Source organism: Aegilops tauschii, chromosome 3 (genome assembly GCF_002575655.3).
Source record: "Aegilops tauschii subsp. strangulata cultivar AL8/78 chromosome 3, Aet v6.0, whole genome shotgun sequence".
Taxonomy (NCBI): Eukaryota; Viridiplantae; Streptophyta; class Magnoliopsida; order Poales; family Poaceae; genus Aegilops; species Aegilops tauschii.
Window position 1 is genome coordinate 28,041,451 of NC_053037.3, and position 10,859 is coordinate 28,052,309.

Genomic DNA, 10,859 nt, shown 5'->3' on the forward strand with positions numbered 1-10,859 from the left:
AAAAACTTAACGGCCCCCTCTTTGCCGTCTGCTAGCAGACGGCAAAGATAAAAAAAGCGGATGGCAAAGGCTTGGCTGACGGCAAAGGCTAACTAACCTAACCTAACTAACGACCGATCGAGCCCCCCCCCCCCCGCCCATTACTCCTCTCTGTTTCTCTCCCTCTCTCCTCCGCGACGCCACGCCACCAGATCCACCCACCGCCGCCCCCGTTGCCCGGCACCGCCCCCGCCCCCGCTTGCCCCGTCGCCCCACCACCCCGCCGTCCCCACCCCACCCGCCGACGCCCTGTCGCCCCACCATCCCGCCGCCCGGCGCCGCCCCCGCCCCCGCTTCCGTCGCCCCACCACCCCGCCGCCCCCACCCCACCTACCGACGCCCCGTCGCTCCACCATCCCGGCGCCCCGGCGCGCCACCACGTCGCCGGCCCACCTGCCCCACTGCACCGACCGTCCCATTGCCCCGGCGCGCCACCACGTCGCCGGCCCACCCGCCCCACTGCCCCGACCGTCCCATTGCTCCGGTGAGTTATTTTTTTCTTTTTTTTCTTTTCTGTTTTTTCATTTTTTTTGCTGTTTAATTGTTAGTGATAGATTTAGTGCTAGATATGTGTTATATAGTGTTAGTGTTAGAAGAAAAGAAGAAAAGAAGTAGAAGAGAAAAGAATATGTAGAAGAAAAGAAGAAGCAGAAGAAGAAAAGAAGTAGAAGAAGTACAAGAAGAAGAAAAGAAGAAAAGAAAAGAAGTAGAAAAAAGATGAAAGAAGAAGAAAAGGAAAAAGAAAAGAAGTAGAAGAAGAAGAAAGGAAGAAAAGAAGTAGAAAAAAGATGAAAAAAGAAGAAGAAGTAGAAGAAGAAGAAAAGAAGAAACGAAAAGAAGTAGAAAAAAGTTGAAAGAAGAAGAAGAAGAAAGGAAAGAAGAAGAAGAAGAAGAAGAAGAAGAAGAAGAGAAAGAAAGAAAGAAGGATAGAAGGAAACACCCCGACCCCCTGACCCCGACACCACACCCCGACGCCCCGACCCCTTGACCCCCCTGACCCCGACACCCCGACCCCGACACGACACCCCGACACCCCGAAACCACACCCCGACACCCCGACCCCCTGACCCCCTAACCCCGACACCCCGACCCCGACACCACACCCCGACACCCCGACCCCGACACCACACCCCGACCCCCTGACCCCGACACCACGACACCGACACCACACCCCGACCCCGACACGACACCCCGACCCCCTGACCCCAAAAAGCATTTCAAGAACCGCTATACTTCACCCCAAAATATTGAAGTAGACAGCGACAGTGAATCTGACATCAACCTAGAGGAGGAACAAGAAGAGCCGGAACAAGAAGAGGTTACTGCTGCGGATGACCTGTCAATGCTTGACCGATTACGTCAAGGTGGCCTTCCACATGTTGATGCCACTGAACCCTATGAGCCCGTCATTGATTATAGTGATGATGATGATTATGCATTTATTGATGATAGTGATCGAGATTATTAGTAGTGTCAGGTATATAATTTTTTTATGTTGTACTTGATGTTGATACACTTAAGTGATATACATATTATTATTCATGTCGGTATTTTTTTATGTTGTACTAATTTCGTTTACTCTTTCTCATGGCAGGTGTTGAAAGATGGTGGGCGCTGGTAAGTTTCTTCTAGTGTTTTGCTTAACAAATGCATAAAGACCTAGACTTAGCCTTATTTCCTCCAATATGCTTACCACAATGACCTAGAGTTAGCTTCTTTTCCTCCAAAATGACTTAATAAGCTTACTGACCTCCAAAACCATCCATTTTACCTAAGTTAGCTCTAAAACGATCTATACTTAGCTTTGTTTCCTCCAAAATGACCTAAGTTAGCTCTAGTATGCTTAGTTAACTAGGTTTGCTCAATAATGACATGTACTTAGCTTACTTATGTCAAAAATGGCATAATTAGCTTAGTTAGCTCATAAACAATCCATTTTACCTAAGTTAGCTCTAAAATGACCCATTATACCTTAGTTAGCTCATAAATGATCCATTTTACCCAAGTTAGCTCTAAAATGACCCATTTTACCTAGACTAACTCCAAAATGATCCATTTTACCTATGTTAGCTCTAAAATGACCCATTTTACCTAGGTTAGCTCCAAAATGACCCATCTTACCTAGGTTAGCACCAAAATGATGCATTGTACCCAAGTTAGCTCTAAAATGACCCATTTTACCTAGATTTGCTCATAAACGATCCATTTCACCTAGGTTAGCTCACAAACGATCCATTTTACCTAGTTTAGCTCCAAAATGACCCATCACACCTAGGTTAGCTCTAAAATGATGCATTTTACCAAAGTTAGCTCATAAACGATCTATTTCACCTAGGTTAGCTCATAAACGATCCATTTCACCTAACTTAGCTCAAAAACGATCCATTTCACCTAGGTTAGCTCCAAAATGACACATCTTACCTAGGTTAGCTCTAAAATGACGCGTTATACCTAAGTTAGCTCATAAACGATCTATTTCACCTAGGTTAGCTTATAAACGATCCATTTCAACTAAGTTAGCTCATAAATGATCCATTTCACCTATGTTAGCTCATAAATGGCATATACTTCTTCTAGTCACCTTTTTCTAACTTTCTTATTTGTCTTTTTGCAGATTTCATTCACTTCACGGAAGCTAGCTGGCTATGATGGAGTGCTTGTTTTTTCTTTCATTCTCCTCTAGTATTCTTCTAGCTTGCTATGATGGAACTTGCTATCTTGATGAAACTTTGCATTGTAATATGTATGGATGGAACAATGTGTATGTGCAACTTGCTATGTATGAATGGATGGAACTATATATGTATGCACGATGAAACTTATGTGCTGGATATGTCATATGTTTGCTGTTAAATAGCCCTGTGAAATATATATATATATATATGTCATATATTTGCTGTGAAAATTGCTGGATTAAAAAAAACAGAAAAAAGAGGCACCTTTGCCGTCAGCCGCTGATGGCAAAGGCGCCTTTGCCGTCCGCCGCGGACGGCAAAGAAGCCACGCGGCGTCCACCTGTGCTCCCTGGGAGCTGACCCATTTGGTCAGTTTGCCTACTACGGCGGATGGCAAAGGCTTTGCCTAAAGTGGCAGACGGCAAAGACTTGTACCGCAGTGACATCCAGCTGACGTCATTCGGCAGACGGCAAAGGCCGGATGCTCTTTGCCGTCAGCGGCGGACGGCAAAGGCTGCCGTTAGCCGCCTAACGGACTAACAACACATTTATTGCCATCGGCTTTCTTTGCCGTCCGCCGCTGATGGCAAAGGCCCCTTTGCCGTCCGCTTGAGAAAGCAGACGACAAAGAAGCTCTTTACCGTAGCCTACTTTGCCGGAGCCTTTTGCCGTCCGCGGCAGACGGCAAACGCCATTGCCGTCCGCGGCAGACGGCAAAGGCCTTTGCCGTCCGTCATCCTTGCCGTTGCCGTCTGCCATGGCAGACGACAAAGTAGCTGATTCCTGTAGTGGTGCATTTTGAACACACAAAAAGTCATAAGTTCAAATAAGTTTAAAAAAATGAAATCCCTTTGTAACAGACGAGTTTCCGTATGAAATCCTGATACTTTGAAAGAGATTGTCCGTTTTGTACACGAAGTGCATCCAGTTTTTGCCGGAACCCTCTCAACTTTCTTGCACATGCTATGTGGATGAAATGATGATACCATGCCAACTTTCAACCTTTTCAGAGTTCATTTAAGATGCTTTTCAATTTTATGGTCTTATAGCTCAAAATAATTAGTAAATGCATGAAAAATAACAAATGAAGTCAGAAAGGATTGAAAAATGATGATGTGGCTTTGAATGGTGCATTTTGAACACACAAAAAGTCAGGAGTTCAAATAAGTTTTAAAAAATATAATCCCTTTGTAACAGACGAGTTTCCGTATGAAATCCTGATACTTTAAAGAGATTGTCCGTTTTGTACACGAAGTGCATCCAGTTTTTGCCGTAACCCTCTCAAGTTTTTTGCACATGCTATGTGGATGAAACGATGATACCAGGCGAACTTTCAACCTTTTCAGAGTTCATTTGAAATGCTTTTCATTTTTAGGGTCTTATAGCTCAAAATAATTAGTAAATGCATGAAAAATAACAAATGAAGTCAGAAAGGATTGAAAAATGATGATGTGGCTTTGAATGGTGCATTTTGAACACACAAAAAGTCAGGAGTTCAAATAAGTTTAAAAAAATGAAAGCCCTTTGTAACAGACGAGTTTCCGTATGAAATCTTAATACTTTGAAAGAGATTGTCTGTTTTGTAGACGAAGTGCATCCAGTTTTTGGCGGGACCCTCTCAACTTTCTTGCACATGCTATGTGGAAGAAAAGATGATACCATGCCAACTTTCAACCTTTTCAGAGTTCATTTGAAATGCTTTTCAATTTTAGGGTCTTATAGCTCAAAATAATTAGTAAATGCATGAAAAATAAGAAATAAAGTCAGAAAGGATTGAAAAATGATGATGTGGCTTTGAATGGTGCATTTTGAACACACAAGAAGTCAGGAGTTCAAATAAGTTTTAAAAATGAAATCCCTTTGCAACAGACGAGTTTCCGTATGAAATCCTGATACTTTAAAAGAGATTGTCCGTTTTCTACACGAAGTGCATCCAGTTTTTGCCGGGACCCACTCAACTTTCTTGCACATGCTATGTGGATGAAATGATGATGCCATGCCAACTTTCAACCTTTTCAGAGTTTATTTGAAATGCTTTTGAATTTTAGGGTCTTATAGCTCAAAATAATTAGTAAATGCATGAAAAAGGTGCATGAAAAATGACAAATAAAATAAATAAGTAATTAGAAACAAAATAATATAAACTTTATTAAAATATATAAGTAGAAACAAAATAAAATAAACTTTAATAAAATTTATGAAACTAAAATTAACAAAGTATTTTCTGTTCAAAACATTATAAGAAACCTCTAGTATTATTGAAACTAAAATCATATAAAATTGATGCAACTAAAATTATCGAAGTATTTTCTGTTCAAAATCATTAAAAGCAAAAATAATTTTCATAAAGAACTTTTTTTGATAGAAACTTTAATAGCAAAAAGAATTATCATAAAGTAAAATAAATAAGTAATTAGAAACAAAATAAAATAAAATAAATAAGTATTTTGTTGTAAGTAGAACAAAATAAAATAAATAAAGCAAAAAATAAAACAAAAAAATGGGAAAAAATGCCACCTACTGGGCCACCACGGCCTGAATACGACTAGAAACCCATCCATGGGCCAGGATTCAGGCCCGCAGAAGGCCCAGCAGGCCCACACGCATAGCAGTGCAAGATTCGGCCCAGAGGCCTGCAGTTCAGAGGAGTTCAATGGAGATGGCGGGGCAGGGCTTATAAACAGGTCCTGCCGCTCCTCGGCTAGCGAGGTGGGACTAAACATCCCACCGCACCGCGGCTTTGGCAGGCGCAGGACATTGGTCCCGGTTGGTGCCACGAACCGGGACCAATGCACACCTTTGGTCCCGGTTCGTGGAACCAACCGGAACCAATGCCCCCCTTTAGTCCCGGTTGGTACCACCAACCGGGACCAAAGGCCGCCACCACCCGGGACCAAAGGCCACCGCTTCCCGCCCTTTGGGCTGCTGAAAAGAGGCCTTTGGTTCCGGTTGGTGTTACCCACCGGGACCAAAGAGGGGCATTTGTCCCGGTCCGTGACAAGTACCGGGACTAAAGCTTCATGTATATAAGGCACACTTGTAAAAAATTTGGTTTGCATCTTGCAGTTCACCCCCGACGAAGCGCGCGGAGAGGACGCTGCCAGGCTGCCGGACGCCGTCGCCGTCGCCCCCGCCCCGGAGCCCACGCCGACGCCGTCGCCGTCCGCCGCCCCCGCCGTCGCCGTCGCCCCTGCCCCGGAGCCCACGCCGATGCCGTCTGCCGCCCACGCCGTCGCCGTCCGCCGCCAACGCCGTCGCCGTCGCCCGTGCCGCCCGGATCCTCTGCAAGCCGATGCCGTCCGCCGCCCCCGCCGTCGCCCTAGCCGGCCGGGCCGCTGTGAGCCGCCGCCCCGAATCCTTTTTTTCATTTTTTTGTATATGTATTTTTTCCATGTATATATACTAGTAAGTGTTTAATAAAATTAGTTAGATTAGTTGAATTAGATGTTTTTCCATGTATTTTACATTAGTTGAATTAGATGTTTTTTTGTTAATTTATGTATATATATATGTGCATATTTAGAAAAAAATTGTGTTGAACTAGTTAAATATAATAGAACTAGTTAAACAAGTTTATTTTTACTAAGTGCTTAGTAGTTGAACTAGTTGATTTAATAAAACTACTTTATTTTACTATAGAAATAGTTTATTTTAGTAAGTACTACTTTATTTTATTTATAGTAAGTGCTTAATTAGTAGTTGAACTAGTTGATTTAATAAAACTACTTTATTTTACTATATATAGAAGTAGTTTATTTTTAGTAAGAACTACTTTATTTTATTTATTTATAGTAAGTGCTTAGTAGTTGAACTAGTTGAACTACTTTATTTTAGCAAGAAAAGTAATAGAACTAGTTTATTTTTTTAGTTCAAGCAATTAATCCCGCATCGACGTCGACGATGCCTATCCCGCGTCCTCGTCGTCGACTCGGCGGAGGAGGCCGGCTTGATCAGAGGGGCCATGTCCAGGACTGGGCTCCGCCGGGCTGGTTTTGGGAGGTGCTACCTTCCGGTGGGCGTAGATTGGTGAGGAGCCAGCCCGTCGTTGACCCGATCCTTGTTTGGTGGCGGTCGCCTGGGCCAGTGACGATGCCGAGGCTTCCGGACACCGTGGAGGTGGTACGTCACCGTGTCAGCGAGGAGGACCAGCACGTCCGTCGCTACATGGTTGCGTTGGAGGGCAGATTCGACAATACCTGGCAGGTTCTTCAGGGATCTCACTGGAGCTATGATCCTGTGATGGTTCCGTCCCTTTGGGTGTCCACCGCCCGCGCTGATACCCGCCGGGCGCTACTGTTCTAGCTGTACTAGCGATGCTATATGTATGATAGTATTCGAGGTGTATTAGTGATAATATTCGACGATGTACGGACGCATGGAGATGATGTAGTTTTGCTTATAATTGAATGCATCCTAATTTGAATACTACTTTATTTTGTGATTTGATTTTGCTTATTGAATGCTCAAAGTGGAAATCTACTCCTACTTTGAATGCTAAAATTGGAGAGCACTATGCAAGGCGTATGCATATGATTAGTTGATAGCTTATAGGGTTTTTGTTTTCGCAGAAATCTAGGAGCCCCGGCCCCTCCATCATCCCTGCCGTCGTCCCTGTCACCGCCCCCTCCGACATCGAGGTGAGACTAGCCAAATCCTCTTTTAGAAAGATAATTTAACGATATTTCGGGTTGACTGTAAGTCTGTCGAGTCTCCACCATATATGAGAGGACGAAGAATCCCGACTGTTGTCGTGGGGGTAGCTTCTCCTTCGTTCCCGTGTGCTAGACAATTTGGTGTAATGCAGTCGAGAACGAAAGGAGGAGCTACCATACCATCACCGACGGTCGCAAATGTCAGAGAGGAATCAGTGAGGGAGAGTTCCACCATATATATATGAGAGGACGAAGAATCCCGACTGTTGTCGTGGGGGTCGCTTCTCCTTTGTTCCCGTGTGCTAGACATTTTGGTGTAATGCACTCGGGGACAAATGGAGGAGCGACCATCACCAACGGTCGAATGTATACACCACGTGAGCTGAGAGTTTTCAAGAAAAGACTCGACAAACCGATAGTCAACCCGTGATGAATAATAATGATCTAACTTAGGTTTTTTAGTACATATATTTAATTGTAGACGTTTAATATTTGAATTATGAACATAGGAAATGTCGTACTCGGATGAGGAAAGTCTCCCGGAGTGCGACTGGTGCCATGACGACCGAGGTCAGTGCGACAGGCCTCACCTGGACGAAGATCGGCGCTTCAGTATTAAGCTGGAGGAGACCTTCGATGTTGAAATGGTACGCAACAACGACAAGTGTTATTTTTTCATAATTAACCATGACTTCAACTATTTCAACATGTACTTTTCATCTTTTACAATTCGGCTAGCTTATCCCATGCCATGCAAGACGCTACGTATTGGAGAGGATGGGTTTTGAAGACCATGAAAGTATGGAAACAAAGACAATTCACCTAAGGACCCATCATGATATAGATTTTGATGTAAAGTTGTATAATTCTGAGAGCGTAACCCATTTTGGTTGCAAAAATTGGTAAGAATTTTGCAAGATGTATGGTTTTGATGAGGGTATGCTTGTCACCATGGATCTTGGTGATCCTGACATCGAGCAAGACAGTATGGACATTTGGGTCCTTGTTGATACGCCTCCAATTCTACCGCTATGTGAGTTTCTCAAACATAGTTATTAGCTAATTTATATTGTTCATTTCAAAATAGTTGACAGCTTATTTTCATTGACAGCTTATTTTGATTGTTCAAACAATGTGCGGAACATGGTAGACAGAACCTACTACACCGATGGCTCTGAGTTAACTTATAAGGAGAAAACTCATCTGGTCGGATTTTGTACTGATCTTGAGAATTACAATATCTATTGTAAAACTCCTCCACATTATGGTCAATACGTGCCACTAGTGCACGTGTTGAACTACGGTAACTACTATGGAGATACCCTGATAAGATTTCTTACTATTACAACATCTGTGCATCTTTTGCATACTTCTAAAACTAGTACATCATTGCTAACTATGAAGTTATTACTATGTTTTTCAACAGATAATCCCAGAGGATTGTGTGCCTCATTTGATGTATCAGAATGGTAGGCTTGATGTTTTGAACATACAACCAGGTCACCCTACGAATCTCAACTGTCCATACCGGATTTCTAAAAGAAGTGGAGACATGCAAATCAAAGAATGAAAAAAATGTATGGACAGTCGCAAGGAGGTTCTTGGAAGCAAAAGGAAGCGAAGCGCAAGAATTGGAGACAAGATGATCTCCATTCTCCATAATGGAGAGTCAGGGTCTATATTGTTTTATGCTATTTTACCTTAAAGAGGGTATTTCGGTCCTACCTAATACTGATGATCATGTGCTAAGAACAATTAAGTAGGGTTGGTTCGATGACTATGAGGATGATGATCGTATGACTGGTTATTAATAACGAGTAGAAGTTGTATGATGATGATTAGTAGGACTTGTTATTATATATGATGATGCATGATGCGCGCATGAAGAGTTATTATATATCAGCGGGTGAAATGAACATGGATTGGATTGAAGTGAAGGCAACATGCATGTGGTGCATGTCGAAAGTAGTACAATCCAAACTTGATCAAGTTAGGATTAGTATTACTTTCGACATGCACCACATGTTGCCTTCACTTCAATCTAAGCCATGTTTAGGCATAGCAGTACGTAGCGTTGGTAAACCAAGCACGGAGATATAAGCGAGGACACTTCTCTCTAATAGCTACCTAATAACAACCTAAATTAACCCCCCAAACCCCTAAATTAGCCCCTTTAAAAAAAACAAAAACCTCAGCTCCAGCCAGATGCTGACGCGTGGATGCCTATTGGTCCCGGTTGGTGTCACCAACCGGGACCAAAGGCCCCCCGGCCTGGGCCGCAGCGGCCACGTGGAGGCCCATCTGCCCCGGTTCGTGTAAGAACCGGGACTAAAGAGTTAGGGCATTAGTAACGACCCTTTAGTCCCGGTTAAAAAACCGGGACAAAAGGCCCTTACCAACCGGAACAATAGGCCCTTTTTCTACCAGTGCTCCTTTATATACGGGGACAGGGGGCACCCCATAGACACAACAATTGATCGTTTGATCTTTTAGCCGTGTGCGGTGCCCCCTCCATCATAGTCCACCTCGATAATACTGTAGCGGTGCTTAGGCAAAGCACTGCGTCGGTAGAACATCATCATCGTCACCACGCCGTCGTGCTGACGAAACTCTCCCTCAACACTCGGCTGGATCGGAGTTCGAGGGACGTCATCGGGCTGAACGTGTGCTGAACTTGGAGGTGCCGTGCGTTCGGTATTTGATCGGTCAGATCGTGAAGACGTACGACTATATCAATCGCGTTATGCTAACGCTTCCGTTTTCGGTCTACGAGGGTACGTGAACAACACTCTCCCCTCTCGTTGCTATGCATCACCATGATCTTGCGTGTGCGTAGAAATTTTTTGAAATTACTACGTTCCCCAACAGTTGTATTTTACATCTCCGGAAGGCGGAGATGTAATTTTTTTTGCATATGGACCATCTATTAGAGAGCTGTTTTTTTGCTTCAGAAGATCCAAAAGTTGGTCACTTTTACATATAGACCGCCTATTGGAGATGCTCTGAAGGTAACATACCACATATGTTGATGCACTGGAACACCATACTAGAGTATGCAGATGAGCAGGCCGATCTGTATGGGTATATGTGGCAGCATACAATCATATCGGATACGGATCAAATAATCTGACTCACCCTATATAAAAAAGTACTAATAGGTTCACACACATGTTGCACATCGATTCTTAGCTAGAAGTACTTAATTAATAACGCTGGTACCAAACAATCTGGGTCTACTTAATATTGCTAGAAATAGTCGCACGTTTCTGTCCAACTCGTATATTTTTGTTCAAGATTTGCTTTATTATGGGTATTTCAATGTATATTGCTTCCTCAATCCTCATCCTAAAATAAGGGGACCAACGGAAAGAGGGACCGAACCCCTTGGTGTATTCCTCCTTTTTTCAGAAAGGAAGCTTGGTGTATTCCAGGAAGAAAGAAAAAACAAGAATTTCTGACAAGTAAACAGACACCAAAGCTGAGTAAAACAGAC